Source organism: Spermophilus citellus, assembly GCF_964194105.1.
Source record: "Spermophilus citellus genome assembly, chromosome: 8".
NCBI lineage: Eukaryota > Metazoa > Chordata > Mammalia > Rodentia > Sciuridae > Spermophilus > Spermophilus citellus.
Window position 1 is genome coordinate 32,123,930 of NC_138189.1, and position 17,120 is coordinate 32,141,049.

Consider the following 17,120-nt stretch of genomic DNA (forward strand, 5'->3'; position numbering starts at 1 on the left):
GGTGAAAACCTTAGCTTTTGCAGTAAATGGCAACATCTTTGGATTAATTCCTGCACTGTCAACTCAAGATGATTCAACTAAAGCACACATTCTATTTCTTTATTTTGCAAATGCAGTCCTTTTATTTTCTTTCTTAGGCAGTTTTTTTTTTTTTAGATATTGTAGGTGTGGAATAGAGAAATGCAGTACATTTATGTATGTAAGTATGTATATATTTTAGTTTATTTATTTGGGGGATCAAACCCAGGGCCTCACACATGCTAGGCAAATGCTCTACCACTGAGCTACATTCCCTGCCTATCCACCATCTTCTTCATTTTTTTGTTTGGCTCCAGGGGTGGGTACTGGTCAGGGAATGCTTTACCACCTAATTACATTCCAGTCTGTTTTTATGTATTTATTTATTTATTTTGAGACAAGGTCTTGCTAAGTTTCTGAGGCTGACCTGGAACTTTCAATCCTCCTGCCTCAGCCTCCCAAGTTGCAGGGATTTCAGGTTTGCACTACACCATGTCTGGCAAGGCAATGCAATTATTAAAGAAAACTTTGAACAAGTGTAATAAGTAAGATACATAGTTGTGTGCTGAAGCTTTAGAATAGGAAGGAATGGAATGCCCACATTGCCATGGACCTGGCTTAGGAACTGTATTAAGTCAGTTTATGCTGTCCTTCACACAGAAAATTCTTGGTATGAACTGTTTATGGATTTGGAATCAATCCACAAAAGAGCTGGCTAACTTCAAGTTGGGGGACTTATGAAGCAATATCTTCCTGGTAGAACACAAGAACCGTCACCTGCATTCTCTTACTTTTGTCTTTTCTTAACCTCTGTACATGGTAAATGATACCAGTATCAATTTGCCCCTGGAGAAAGACACTCAGAGAGGTTAAGTAAACTGCCCCATTTCACACAGAAAGTGCCAGCCTGGAGGAAGACTTGATTCTAAGATTCTGGCTCCAGATTCTGTGTTCTTTCTTCAGAACTGTGCTGTGCAATAGTTTTCTGTGATAATGGTAAAGCTGTCAATATCACATGTGACTACTGAACACTTGACATGGGGCTAGTGAGGCTAATAGAATGAATTTTAAATTTTATTTATTTTTTATTTATATATGACAGCGGAATGCATTACAATTCTTATTACACATATAGAGCACAATTTTTCATATCTCTGGTTGTATACAAACCATATTCACACCAATTCGTGTCTTTATACCTGTACTTTGGATAATAATGATCATCACATTCCACAATCATTAATTACCCCATGCTCCTTCTTTTCCCCTCCAACCCCTCTGCTCTATCTTTAGAGTTCATCTATTCCTCCCATGCTCCCTTCTCCCTATTCCACTATGAATCAGCCTCCTTACATCAAAGAAAACATTCGACATTTGTTTTTTTTTTGGGATTGGCTAACTTCACTTAGCATTATCTTCTCTAACTCCATCCATTTACCTGCAGATGCCATGATTTTACTCTCTTTTATTGCTGAGTAATTTTCCATTGTGTATATATGCAACATTTTTTAAAATCCGTTCTTCTATTGAAAGGCATCTAGGTTGGTTCCACAGCTCAGCTATTGTGAATTGTGCTGCTATAAACATTGATGTGGCTGTGTCCCTGAATTTTAAATTTTATCATTTTTAATTAAGTTAGCTACAGCTGATAGTGCTGGTCTGAATTCTGTCCACTTTTACCCCTATGGTATAGAGCTTTCAAGGATGACTCAAAATTATACCAAAGATGTTCAAGGATGACTCTAAATTATACCAAAGATATTCAGAGCTATATACAATGCTTTTTTTTTAAATGTATAGATTTCTTTTTTAAAGAGAGTGAGAGAGGAGAGTGAGAGAGAGAGTGAGAGAGAATTTTTAATATTTATTTTTTAGTTCTTGGCGGACACAACATCTTTGTTGGTATGTGGTGCTGAGGATCGAACCCGGGCCACACGCATGCCAGGCGCGCGCGCTACCGCTTGAGCCACATCCCCAGCCCCCTATACAATGCTTTTGTAATGAAAGTCTCCAGTTGTTTAAATTTTATTGAAAATTAACCACAAACAAGAAATCATTGCTAGTCTACCCAGTGATAGCCATAGACTTTCTCATCTTTTTTCTAATTTTGGGAGTGATGTGATATACAGCTTGGCTTCTCATAAATTTAGTTTTTCCTGCTTTCCACTTTAGAATCATTCGTTCATGGTTTTACTCTTCATAAAAATATCATTTTTAATGGTGGCACAGAGTTTACCATTTACCCAGAATCAGGAGTGTCACTCATTTTTGAAAAAAGAAAAATAGCACCATGAATTGTTTATGAGACAAAATTTCAAGTTTTCAAGAGTAATTGAGGTAATCCGGTGCAAGAGTGCACACCTGTCATCTCAGTGATTCAGAAGATTGAGGCAGGAGGGTCACAAGTCTGAGGCCAGCCTGGACAATTTAGAGAGACTTGGTCTCAAAATAAAAAATAAAAAGGGCTGAGGATGTGGCTCAGTGCCTCTAGATTCAATTCCCAGTCCAAAAAAACTAAATAATCTCATTTACTCGCTTCCTGCAAAATAAACCATAGTTTGTAATTGTTAGATCTATCTATACATAAATATATATTAAAGACCAAAGATATATGTATAAATAAATCACTTGAATCTGCTTTATTAAACTGTAGTTCCCATATTGCATGGAAAAAAAACAAATAAAAAATTTAGATGAGTTTAATTATTAAGAAAATACCCCAAAACCTTAATGACAAAAAAAAAAAAAAAAAAAAGTAAAATATGTATCAGTTGGCCACAACTGTCCTCTGGTTCATCTGCTATGTCAGGAGGCAGTATAGTTTGTGAGTAAGCGTGTGGCCTCTGGAGCCAGACTATGTGATGTACAAGTCCCAGCTCTAGTTGTATAACTCCCAACTCCTGGTTGTATGACCTGGAGCAAGGACACTTAGCTGCTTCCTGCCTCAGTTTCCCTACCTAATACTATTGATTAACCTCCTTAAATTCAGTGGAATGAGTAAATATGTACAAAGCACTCTGAACTGTGTCTAAAACATTATAAATGATCAAGAAATGCATTATTTGCTGGGCATGGTGGCATCTGCCTGTAACCCCAGCTACTTAGAAGGCTGAGGAAAGAGGATTACAAGTTCAAGGGCAGAAATCAAGGTCTTAGCAAGACCCTATCTCAAAATAAAAATGCCTAGTGATGTAGCTCAGTGGTAGAGTACTCACCTACCATGCTCCTGAGTTTGATCCTCAGAACTCGAGGGGTGTGGGTATGTGGGTGGGTGGGGGACCATTATTATATTTTATCCAAACTTCTGGAAAACTCCAGACTAGTTCTTTCAATTTTAGAGTAATTTTTAAAACAAACTTTCTAAGTTCTTTTAAAAATCTGTTGGATGTGGCTTTTATTCTTTTTTTTTCTTTGCTCTTAAATGCTTAAAAGCAGACTTGACACAGTTCCAGTTATGAAACTTTTTTTCTAACATATATTTGAAATGATACATTAGTTCCCGTAGTTTCAAGTTGAAACAGAAATTTCATCATCAGATTTGAAGATGAAGATCTTTTCCCAGTGGAAGATAAGCACACATTTTTAAAAAGACTATTTATATAAACACACATATTTATAATCTGTGACCTGGGAAGGAAATGCTAGGTACACGTATAAACATGTATGAGGCAATTCAAGATTTTACCTGTTATACTACAGAAAATATTAACTGCCTGATGTCCAAAGGGTTAGATCTCATTGCTCAGTTGAGATACATGAAATTTACTTTTTGTTTCACTAACTGTACTTTGAAACTACTGTTTTAGCCAGAAATAGTCTTATAATGGTCAGGTTGTGGAGTCATTTCCAATTCCAACCCCAAAAAGCAAAAATGAAAATTTTGTTTTAGTCTGAAATCTGCTGCTGCCAGTAAAACTGTTCTGAAATTTTCAAACTTATTATTGAAACTTTCAAAATAGTCATTGCTTAATTCTTACATTTGCAAGCCAAGGAAAGCCTTTTCCCTGTGCTTTCATCATTTGGAACAAACCATGTTACTACCCTGTTCCCTTTTTTTCTTTGCTACTAGGAAGTTCAGGAATGACTTTTCACACCAGTTTTAGTAATTGTGTGGGACATTCAAACATACTTTCATGTTCATCTATTTTGGACTATAGTTTCTTTCTCTTTTTAAACATTTTTCTAATATATTCCCAGTGCCATGAATTGAACTTTTTATTTTAGTCATGTTGATGCTTAGAAGGTATCGCACAAATTTTGGACCTAGAAGAGGAATGAATGCATACATACATGTAGATACACATGAATGTATAAATTCAATTTCCTGCCAGACATTGATTAACCTAGCATGGGTGAGGCACTGGGTTCGATTCTCAGCACCACAAATAATAAATTAGATAAAGGTATTGTGCCCATCTACAATTAAAACTATTAAAAAAAAAAAAAAAACGAAGTAACCGTGTCTTGTACACTAACTACAAATATGGTGTTAAAAATGAGTGAGAATAATGAGACACCACGTCACACCATTAGGATGCCTACACTAACAGAAACAAACACATAGAAAATAACAGTGCGGGTGAGGAGGTGGCGATATTGGAACCCCTGTGCAATGCTGATGGGAATGTAAGATAGGGCATCTGCTGTGAAAAATAGTAGGATGGGTCCTCAAAAAAATCGAACAGAATATCACACCATCCAGCAATTCCATTTCTGGGTGGACACTCAAGAGATTTAAAAGCAGGACTTAATGACACACATGCCCACCAATGTTTCAGCAACATCATTCACCAAAGCTACAAGGTGGATACTGTACCAATGTCCAGTGGATGACTGGATGAGCAGAATGTGGCTTATGCACAGAATGGGCTATCAGATACCCTCAGATGAAAGTTTGACCCATGCTACAACCTGGGAGAACCGTGAAGACACACTGAGTGAAACAAGCCAAATGCGAAAGGGCAACTGCTCCACTTAGATGAGGTATTAGAGTAGTCAAGTGAATAGACAGGAAGTAGAAGAGTAGTGGCCAGGCCTGGAGGAGGGGGAGGGTGGGGCACAGAATGAGCGTTCATGGACACAGTTTTCCTTAGACTCAATAAAAAGCTCTGGAGATGGGTGAGGGTTCACGCCAATAGTAATGTACTTAATGCCATTGGATTATGCACTTGAACATGGTTCAAATGGTGCATTTGTTATGTGTACTTACACACACACCCTAAAAAAATGAGAGGGTAAAAAGATGCAAAAGGTAGAAAAATAGTCAATAAGATTGGGATTTCATTAGAGGCCTTAGAGAATGGTAGGCTGAGTACGTTTTCACACAGTTGTGAAAAAGTCACACATCAGATCAGTTAAATAAGTTACGTAAACTTGAGGCCAAAAGCTTACATGTATTAAAAGATAAATGATTTATTTAATTCCTTGAAAAGGGCAACTATACAAGCAATTTTTAAATTCCAATATATTTTAAAGGCAGCCTTCTTGAGCTTTCCCTCCCCCTTATCCTAAATGGTTTACATTTAACTCCCATTGGCAAATTTATGAAAGCTTTATACTAATGAATGAAGCTGGCTCAGCTCCTGACACTTATATGTGAATAACTTTTTAAGATTTCCAAAAAGACATCAGTATTCATTTTCATTGATTCAGCAAATATTTTTTGAGCAGCTACTATGTAGCAGGCACAGTGTGGAATACTGCTAGACCTCATTCCAGTGCAGCTGACCTCCCAGGAAACTGAATTATGCTCCAAATACTAAATAGTTGAAAATTAAGGCCCTTTGTGTATGTGCTCATTAACCAGATTGCTTTAAAAGGGTCAGACTTCAATATTGTTCATTTGTTTCTAATAAGTTTATAGTCTCCTCAAGTTAACAGTCAGGCCACTGTCACAATTTTGCTTTTAAAAATTAGAATACCTCTTTAGAAAGGTCAGAGTGTACACATGTGTTGGGAGGGAGGTGTCTGAGGATTCATGAGAAATACTGTATGCGGATGATGATGAGATTCTTGCTTGGGATAGGTGTCGACACGATACTAAGTAGACTTCAAAAGTTGAACCTGGTCAATAAGTAAAACAAAATACCCGGATAAATAGCATAAAATCTGCAATCTCATCCTTCAGCAGGAGACAGTCAAGCACGTGTTGAATAAATGCAGTCTCTAGAGTCAGAGAGCCCTCGACCCAAATCCTGGCTCCTGCGCTTACTAGCTGGGAAAAACCACTTGGCCTCTTTAAGTTTCAATGCTCCCATCTTTAAAATGGCGACCAGAGCTAATGTTTATGGAATGCCTACTATTTGGCAGGCAAAATGCCTGCTCGTTATGTGTATTAACTCACTCCACTCCTCACAGTGTCTAGATGGCATGTTATGAGGCTCTCTGCCTTACAGAGATGGGAACTGAGACACAGAGACATTGAGCATTGACATTGGTTGGTTAATGAGCCTCAGAGGTGTCATGATACTAGTTGACAGTCTGGCCACAGTGCATTCCATAGTTGCCCCAAAGGATTCTCATTGTAGTTGACACATGCAGTGCCCCTGGTGCATAACCTCCCGCTGTGACCAAGAGAATCTGAGCTTTAAAAAAAAAGCTAACAAAGATATTGAACTTGAGGCAACTCGACCCTGTGTGCAGGATCCTTGTGTTTATAGGAAAACAGGCAAAAGTTTACCCCAGCCAACTTTTAACCAGTCAGTGAAGAAGCCAGGCCAGTGGGTTCTGGTGCAGACTGGATAGAGTCTCAGAGCCTCCCAGATTCCATTCACACCAGTAAGCAGTGCCCTTCTCCACTGGTGATGTGGCTCAGGCATCCAGATGGAAGCCTGTTGCTCCCCTAACCTTGGCCATAGTGCTTTGAAAGGCTGCTCCAGAAAGAACCTGAAGAGACTTGCCACGTTGGATGTAAAAGTCCAGTCATCCATGTGGATGCCAAATCTCTTGAAGGCAGGACCCTCATGACACCCAAGCTACCTTTGCACACACTAAAAACACATTCCTCTTTGCTGAAGCTGCTAGTCTTACACATGGCCACATATCTGAAACAAATTATGTACTGTTTGGCATATAAAAACAACATGGAAAAATATAATTTCAAATCAAACTTAACTATTCTGAACTACTAAGTAGAATTTCTTTTTCTTGGTTTTAGGCTGAGTTTGAACTTGTTGGGTTAAAATAGAATTTCAGGGTAAGCTCAAGAGTTTTTTTTTTTTTTTAAAGAGAGAGAGAATATTTTTATTTTTAATATTTATTTTTTATTTTTTGGCGGACACAACATCTTTGTATGTGGTGCTGAGGATTGAACCCAGGCCGCACGCATGCCAGGCGAGCCCGCTACCGCTTGAGCCACATCCCCAGCCCAAGCTCAAGAGTTAAATAGCAAAATCATCAAGGAATTGAATTCCCTTTTCAGTATGGTTTAGAGAATCTTTAACTATGAAGTGACATTTTAGAGGGCAACGGATATCAGTGTACTCAGAAATATTTCTAAAGTTTACAAATCAATCTTTATCTATGATCAAAACCTGTATGTGTGTGTGTGTTTGGGATGAATATACAATTTGGAATTCTAGGGAGAGTTTTATTTGCTGACCAACTGACAAGTTGCAATTTGAAGATACATTCAGTGGGGTACACAGTGTTTTTTACCACTAACTGGAATTTAATTCAGTGAAAGGCTTTAGAATATGTTTATCCAAGAGGTAATACCATCTCTGTCTGTGGTTAGATTTCTGTTTTGATGCTTCCTGTGCATATCATAAAAATTTATCTTTATGAATAATCACTTCTTAAGCATGACCTAACACATAAAATGTACAGATATAACAAAAGACATGCCATACTGCTAAGAGCAAAGACTTGAGAATTGAAGAAATACAAGTTCAAATCATGACTGTGGTGTAATCCCTGTAGCTTGGGAGGCCAAGGCAGGGGGATTGCAAGTTCAAGGCCAGCCTCTGCAACTTAGCAAGATCATAAGCAACTTAGTGAGACCCTGTCTCTAAATAAAAAATAAAACAGGGCTGGGGATGTGGCTCAGTAGTTAAGTGCCCCCATGTTCAATCCTCCGCACCAAAAATAAATAATAGATAGATAGATAGATAGATAGATAGATAGATAAAATCATGGCTGTGCCATGAGGCAAATTACCTCAGTTCCATTTCCACATGTCTAAGGTGGTTCTAGTACCAGCATTTATTTCAGAGGACTGGCTCCAGGATTAAATGACATTTGGCAATATCTGGCACGCAGTGTGTTAAAAAGGTTAGCAAATACTATCACTATTAATTTTAAAGAATGTAACCGATGTGATTCTGCAACTTGTATTTGGGGTAAAAAATGGGAGTTCATAACCCACTTGAATCAAATGTATGGAAGATAATATGTCATGAGCTTTGTAATGTTTTGAACAACCAATAAAAAAATAAATAAAAAAAAAGAATGTCACAGGAAGGTGAGAATTCAGGTGTTAGAGACGTGCTTGTCACAGGAGTTGAGAATCACCTCATGGTTTACACAGATATTATTATGTGAAGGGAGATGTTGCCACAAATTGAGTTTGGGAAGGGCGGGGGTGGTTTCGGGGAGTACTGCAAGGAAAAAAAGATGAACTTCTACAAAAAGTTTCCAAGACATGGCCCTGCCCTGAGCATTTATCTTTTTGCCCAGTGCCAAGTTACCGCCACCCACCTGAGTAAACACGGGAGGGAACACTCCCTCCAACGGGCAGGCCTCTGGCACCAGGACATCTCGGTCAGATCAGAGTTTGAGCATGTGAAAGGAGCCCCACTCAAAATGGAGGCAGGGCTCTGGGGATTTACCTGCAGGCCCACACCATAAGCCAAAGGCTGAAGCACAGGCTCTTCCCCCCCCCCCTCTCTTTTAACCTTATGCTAATTGAAAGGCATGGCCCTTCTGACACATAAAAATCTTTCTTTCTGTAACTCTCCTTTATTTAGGCAAAAATCCTGAAAGGATCAAGAGCCAGAGACTCCTGACCTCCTGGCTGTACCTTGTGCGCTCCTGGCTGCGCTGGGAGGAGCTCATGCACTCTTCACTGTGTTGCTGCTTGTGCAGGTTTTGTTAGAGCAAAGCACATCATTCAATGAAGGATTGTGTTTGATAAACAGACGCAAAGCCAAGAGGCTCAATGTTCCCAGGCATTTCTATCAACACATCCCTGAAAATGAGGCATTTTGCTGTGAGTTCTCAGGAATACTAGCTCTTTATCATAAGAGGGGTGAAGCCAAGGAGGCAAATGAAGTGGGGGAATTTTCTGTGTGTTTGGCACCACACAAATAACTACTAGGAGCCTGTTATCTTCTTCCCTTTAAATAAGCATTGCACTCTTAAACTTTTTCTCAAAAGGTTGATGTGGGCTGGGGATATAGCTTGGTTGGTAGGGTGCTTGTCTCACATACACAAGGCCCTGGGTTCAATCCCCAGCACCACAAAAAAAGGGAAAAAAAAAAAAGGTTGATGGGGTAATGCTGAAAAAAATGAAACCCGTCAATTCAGCACACCCAGACCTCCCGGGATAAGGTGCTCCAAAGCTGGGAACAAAAGAAGAGTAGGAGGACTTCAAGTGTCAGTTCTTATCTGGGCTCCTTTGACCTAAGCCTTTGAGGGATCTGGCAAGAAATGGAAAGGTTCATGGACAGACAGATGCTAACAGGAGTCCCAGAAGCAGCAATGGTTACATCCTATAACACTAGCTGGAACTGTCATGATTTGCACTTTCTAGAATCATCCTATAACACTAGCTGGAACTGTCTTGATTTGCACTTTCTAGAATCATTGATGGAGTCTAGTTGGAGTCTACCTTGGAGCTATAAACTGAGATTATACACATAAATAGTAGGAGAAGTCATTATTTTATGCTGCCCCCCCTCCCAGTGTGGGCGTGGTATCTAGATGGAGCTCTTCCAGTGAAGGCTGAGGAGCCGCAGACATGCACAACACCGGGTCAAGGGTCCAAGGTAAGCGTCGGTGGTACCACACTACTCACTTAATGTGTTTGAACACTCTCAACTTAATTTTTCAAATCAAACATCTACATCATAAAGCTCCGTTGGACTGATTCTGTGGTCTAATTTGACTTGCCATCCCAGGCAGGCTGACAGGCCACAAGCACCACTTGAGAAAACAGGCTAAGGAGCTGCCAGAGTGTCTCATTTAAATCCAGACCCCTCTGTTTCACTGCCACATGAGAACTGCTGACAATCTGGTTTTTAAGACTGGAGCCATTCTCCAACTCACTACTGATTTCTTCAATAATGTAATAAGCTTCACTAAGAGTCACACTTTTAAATATGGTCTTGGGACTGTTAATTCGCTTTTACCAAAGTCCAGCTCTGTGCCCCTAAATAAAAGGCAATCATCTTCGGGAATAGATGACAGCCCAACATGTGCACATGCATGCACACAATCCCTCCTCGACACTGATTGAGCACTTGCTGTATCTGGGCTGTGGAGGGTGTTCATAGGTGAAGTAGCTGACCCCTGCCCAGTCCTCGGAGTTCATGGTCTAGCAAGGGTGGAATAAAAAGGAGTGGAATAGCAAGGAGCAGCCATGTGCAGTGGTGTATGCCTGCAATCTCAGCTGCTCCAGGGTAAAGCACTCCTGGAGTCCGGACTTCTATGCCCAGTACCCACCCGACCATGGAAAAAAGAAAGAAAGAAATTAAAAAAGGAAGGAAAGGAGAAAGAGTGGAGAGATCACCATAAGCAAAGATAAGATTTTGCAAAACTGCTGGGATCCTTGAGAATGGCTGGAATATGGAAAGTAGATAAGCACACAAGGTGAGGCTTAACAAAAACAGAGCCAGGCTGGCCAGCCATGTAGGGTCCAAATCTTCTGTGGCAGACAATGGGGAACCAAAGGCCATGAAGTTTCAGCCTGGATGAAAGTACAGGCTGAGCCCTCAAGTGAGCAAAACGGCTCCTGTGTAGTGGCTCTGCTATTCAGAGGAATAAAAAGGATTTCTTCAACAAGTTCAGCCCTATTCTGTTAAGCACTCAGGAGGTCTGAGTAGCATTTATAGGAAACAAGAGACTCACAACCCAAGATAAGGCACAAGATAAACCTTAAGTTCTCAACTTGACCACCTTCATGCAGGGCAGCCAGGCCAAATCTACTATTCATTGTAAACATGATCCTTTCAGAATACATACTGTTACTACCATCATTTTCCTAAGTCCTTCTTCTATAATTAAAATGTAGCTGGGTGCAGTGGCACACATCTGTAATCCCAGCTGCTTGGGAGGCTGAGACAGGAGGATCTCAAGGTCAAAACCAGCCTCACCAACAGTGAGGTGCTAAGCAACTCAGTGAAACTCTGTCTGTAAATAAAATACAAAATAGGGCTGAGGATGTGGCTCAGTGGTCAAGTGCTCCTGGGTTCAATCCCTGGTAGCCCAATAATAATAATACAAATAAAATAAATAAATAAAATGTCAATTCTAAGAGCAGAGTACATGTCTGTTCTGTCACTATAGGATCCTCAAAATTCGGAAGTTAGACAACAATATATATTTATCAATCAACGGATTGTGATTTCCTTCTTCTTAAGTTAGTCAGTGTCCATAGATATTTAGAGAGTATCTGTTTTGTAGAAAGCACTACACTGGGGAAAGTGCCGCAGGGTGGGAAGGAGCTCTCAAAGCCACATGACTATTCAGCACTAGGAGGTCTCATACATCCACTCAACAAACATTGGCTGGAGTGTCAAAGCTAAGACAGTGGCTTAGTGAAGTATCTAAGCAACAATGGACTATGAATCAAACAAAACCCAAGGAATGAGCCAGCCATAAACTGTAGATAAGAATAGAAAATCTACACACTTCTGGTTCCATTATATTTAGAGACAGAAATGGTATATGAGCACACTTATAACTAGTTATGTTGTCATCTCTTACATTATTGCAAATGCAATGCATACACAAGGATGTTACAGGATTAACTGAAATCATGGTCATCAAAATCCACTTATTGAGTACTTCTATCAGTAAGACTTTTGCCAACTGCCATCATTTAACACAGTCAAATAATTTCAAAAGAGGGCTCAATGCTACTGCATGTCTTGTATTTCTGTAAAAGTGACTGTAGAGTGTATTTCACTTACACGCAGAGATACAGAGTCCACTAAAAGAAACTGATGGCTTAAAGGCAATCCTCCCTGAAAGAAGATTGACCAGAAATCACCTCTGGAAGCGTTTCCTTAATGTGTGATTTAAAACTCTCAAGTGGGTGAGAGCGCCTGTGTTTTGAACCCTTATTATGAGAACAAGACATCTTATGGAAGTTTTCATTTTTTTATGACATTTCTAGGAGAGGTTTAAAAGGCAAGCTCTAGAGAAAGGATTAGTAAACTATAGCCAGGGACTGAATTTGCCTCCACAGCTATTTTTCATACAGTTTTACTGGAGCACAGCCACACCATCTGTTTATATACTGTCTGTGGCTGCTTCCATGTGACAGTGGCATAGTGGAGTAGTTTCAGCAGAATCTGTATGGCTCGCAAAGTCTAAAATATTTACTGTCTGGCCTTTTACTGCAAACAATTGCCCAATTCCAGAGTTCAATTCCTTGAGTGGGAGGCCCGGCTTTTCAACAGCTATATATGATACTGGTAAATTATTTAAAGTCTCGGTTCCTTATTATCCTCATCTGCAGAATGACTATAGTGACAATGATAATTAGGATCTCAAAATAGTATTTTATTTATTACAGTAACTATCTGCCAAGTGCTTAGGCCAAAACCAAGGACCTATCAAGAGTTGATAAATGTTAGTTATTATTGTCCCTTTTAAAGATCAGGGGATTGATGCTAGCTGCAGCGGTATAGGTCTGTAATCCCAGAGGTTCAGGAGGCTGAGGCAGGAGAATCACAATTTCAAAGCCAGGCTCAGCAACTTAAAGAGCCCTAAGCAACTTAGTGAGGCCCTGTCTCAAAATAAAAAATAAAAGGAGAGGAGGCTAAAAAGAAGAAGAAAAAGAAGAAGGAGGAAGAGGAGGAGGAGGAAGATCAAGAGATTGAGGCTCAATGAGTTAAATAACTTGACCAAGGTCAAGGTCACAGAACTGAGGCACAGGTGGATCTGATGACAAAACCCAAACTCTTTCTACCATGACATTCTTTACTTCTTTCTTACATAGCAGGTTTACCTATAATCAGTGTTAACAGAATAAAACCATTATTAGTGAGAAATGGTCATTACCTGACACAGTCAAAGGAAATTAATATACAGATTTAATTTCAAGTTGTTGGGAAGTTATTCCTTACCATCACACCCCACTTCACCTCCCTGCCCCCCTCACTGCCTTCAAAGTGTCCAAGGAGTTCTGTAGAATGTTCCATAGCTATTTCTGGCCCTTTGTAAAACAGTTAACATTTCAAACTATATTTCTAGAATTAATAACCTATGGAATTAAATTCTTAAGTGGAAGTATTTAAGGACTAGAAGTCCATGATCCAAAAGTCTAAGTGGGAACGTGGGACCATGAAGAAGCAGTGTGGATGGCCAGGCTGCCGGGCTTCATATCCGAGCTCTGCCCCTGGAGGAACAAGGCTCTCACCTAAGTCATTGAACCCTCCTGAGCCTCACTCTCACCATCTATAAAATGGTAGTGATAATAATATTAAGAACAATGTAAAGGAGTAAAGGAGATGATGCAGAGAAAATTGAGGGAAAAAATACCTGGCAACAGAGTCTTTTATTACTATTATTTCAGTTGATCAAAAAGAGTACATACTTTTAGGCATCTTCTTTTTGTAGAGAATTATGTAGCCATAGTTTAGAAGTACCAGTTACTTGCTTGACCATATAGTTTTGTGGTGTGTGTGTGTTTGTATGTAGTGCTGGGATGGAACTGGGAGCCTTGTGCTTGCTAGGCTAGACCACTGAGCTACACCCCTAACCTAACAATATGATTTTTTTTAAAAAGTTTTAAGATGGCTGGAGGTGTGGCTCAGTGGTAGAATGCTTGCCTGGCATATGTGAAGTCCTGGGTTTGATCCTCAGCACCACATATAAACAAACAAACAAACAAATAAATAAATTTTAAAGAAGCTGAGAGTTGGGGCCAGGTGTTGTGGCTCAGTGGTAGAACACTTGCCTAGCATGGGTGAGGCACTGGGTTCGATCCTCAGCACCACATAAAAATAAAAACAAATAAAATAAAGGTATTGTGTCCATCTACAACTAAAAAAATTTAAAAAAGAAAAATCTGAGACTATTTATTCCCAAATGTACATAGACAAAGTAGAAAAGAACTTATGTAAATATTACCTTCTAAATTTATATGACAAAGTGCTGTAAGCTGCTGGACATGTGATTGTATGCTATATATTTTTTTTTAAAAAAAAAACCTAATGATTATGCAAAAAGCAAATTCCATGTTCTTTTTTTAATATTTGTCCAATCCTGTAAGTATTGTGTTCTTTTCATCACTACTTGGTGTGAGTGCACTAGAGCTGTCTACTCAGTGAAAGTAGTAGTAGATTCTGAATATTGCTATTTGAAGTATGTCAAATTTACTAAGGCAAGTTTAACAAAGAAATCTGGGTATAGGATTTCTGGAATAATTTTATGTACCAATATTTGAATATATGAATTGTTGGCTTTATGATAAAATAATCTTTAATCCATAATAAAATTCTATAGAAAAGAAATTCCACATGTCATTTAGAATAATTCAAGTGACTGAAACATTAATCTCAATCTACTCTATCCATCCAACTATATTTTCCCTGTATATACCTTTCCCCATATCTACCTTTATACCTATAGTACTGTGCAAAAGTATCAGTCCTGTTTTCTTTCTTCCTTTTTTTTTTTTTTTTTTTTGTACTAAGGATTGAACCTAGAGATGCTAAGTTGTTAAGGCATCACAAAGTTGCTGAGGCTGTCCTTGAACTCATGATCCTCCTGTCTCAGCCTCCCGAGCCACCGGGATTACAAGCATGTGCCACAGCATTCAGCTTTTTTTAAAAATATTTAGTTGCAGATGGATAAAATACCTTTATTTATTTATCTTTATGTGGTTCTGAGGATCGAACACCAGTGCCTCACCCATGCTAGGCAGGCGCTCTACCACTGAGCCACAACCTCAGCCCCTGTTGGTTTGTTTTTTGAGATGAGGTCTCACTATGTTGCTCAGGCAGGTCTCAAATTCCTGAGCTCAAGTGATCCTCTTGAGTGCTTTCATTGTCTTGATGGAGAATTTGAGAACAAGGGTGATTATGAGCAGACCACAACTAGATGATAGGTATTTTGGGATTATAATTTAATAAAGAAGCCCTATCTTTGGGATGATAGTCTCTAGTTTAACTTCTACTTGGCAAAAGAATCATATTTAAGATAAAATCAAACCCAGAGAGTTAAAAAAGAGTGGAGTTTCAGATATACGGCTTTAAAAAAAAAAAAAAACTAAAATTGATGCAGAGATGGTATTTTTCATTTGTGAGGTTTCTGGAATTTATACCAAAACAAATTTAGAAAGAGAACTTCCCCAAATGTAAGCTGATGTAGTCATTAATTATGATGGTGTGTGAATGCTATTCTTTTCCTTCTAGCTGCAAACTATATTAGCAATTTGGAAGTAGTAGTTATACAGGAATAACGAGGCCTATGGTTACTCTGTCCTATTATCCATGGTTCCACGTTCCCTAGGATATGTTCCAGTATTACCTTTTTATGGTATGTCAGCTAATAGTACACAAGAATATTACAGGTCTCTTTGTAAGAAAAATGACAAATTGCCTGACTTGTAATAAAGGCTCTGACAGAGTGACATAGTCAAACATTAGCTTCAGTCTTAGGTGTGACCTTATGATTTTATTTAGTTAACATTAGTCATTTCAGTTGTAACTATGAAACAATATCTGCTACTGCAGGAATTTTTTTTTTTTTAAGCCACCACATCCTGTCTAATGTAAAGGTTCTTATATTTCACTGGTCGGTGTCTCAAGGCAATAGCTACAGTCAAGTAGCATTTCCTCAGGAATATTCCCAAGATTGAACAAGCCACGGGGTACTTTCTTCTATAAATGTTTGAGTTGAAAGCAGGGTATTTTTGAAGTTAAAAATACTTTCAATTATAGGGGCGGGGGTTATAGCTCAGTGAGAGAGTGCTTGCCTCACACATGTGAGGCACTGGGTTTGATCTTTAGCATCACATAAAAATAAATAAAATAAATAAAGTAAAAATATTGCATCCAATTTAAAAAAAAATTATAAAAAACATTTTCAACTACAACCATATTTTATGACAATATAACTGTAATTGGAACTTCATGAGAAAAATTAAAAAGAAAGTGAACTTTCTAGTGGGAGACAATTTAAAGGCAATATGAAAAGATGTGGGAAAGTACGGCATTGAGTTAGAGTCCCCTTCTCCCTGGAAGGTCTCGCTCCTGAGCAGTTCTGTACCCATGATGGGTCCTATTAGAAGTATATCTCAAGTTAATCTGATGTGGACCCTATGATATAGAAATTCACACACACACACACACACCCCTGAAATCCAAGGTTCTCAGTACAATAATGTCAGTCACATATCTCTCTTTCCACACCCACTCAAGTGTGCCACACAGGGGAACAACGTCCTGTGCTGCTAAGAGTAAAAGCTGGAGAAACTGCCTAAGGAGGTCTGGACTTCATGGGGGAGACCACCTCCCCATACACTCTTCCTTTCCTATTCTTTTTCTTGTTAATGATTTTTTCCTCTCTCATCTTAAATTCTCGTTTAATATCCCTGTTTTTCAAATGTAATTACCTTGGTTAATAAGTACCCCAGAGTAACGTGTGGGAATACAGTGGTACTCGTGTCTGATTAGCTGTTTGCTTTAGTCCTTGTTTAAATAAATTCCGAAGAACCCCCCAAACATTTTCTAATGGGTATTCACCACTTAAACAAAAGTAGTCATACATGGTTTTAAAACTAGGAAAGGAGGAGAGTTCGTCAATGAAAAACCATTGAAGGGCTAAATTTATATGTAAATAAATTTTGGAGGTGGAAATTGCAGATATTTGGAAAACACAAAGAGCTCTATTTATTTCTAAGGAAAGATATGAAAAGGAGAAGAAAAAAG

At 38.9% G+C, this 17,120-nt stretch overlaps 1 protein-coding gene across 1 annotated transcript in view; it reads right to left on the reverse strand.

Moving 5' to 3' along the window:
• Positions 1 to 17,120, reverse strand: part of RBM47 (RNA binding motif protein 47) — a 164,613-nt gene that overhangs the window by 14,343 nt on the left and 133,150 nt on the right. The window lies entirely within an intron of this gene.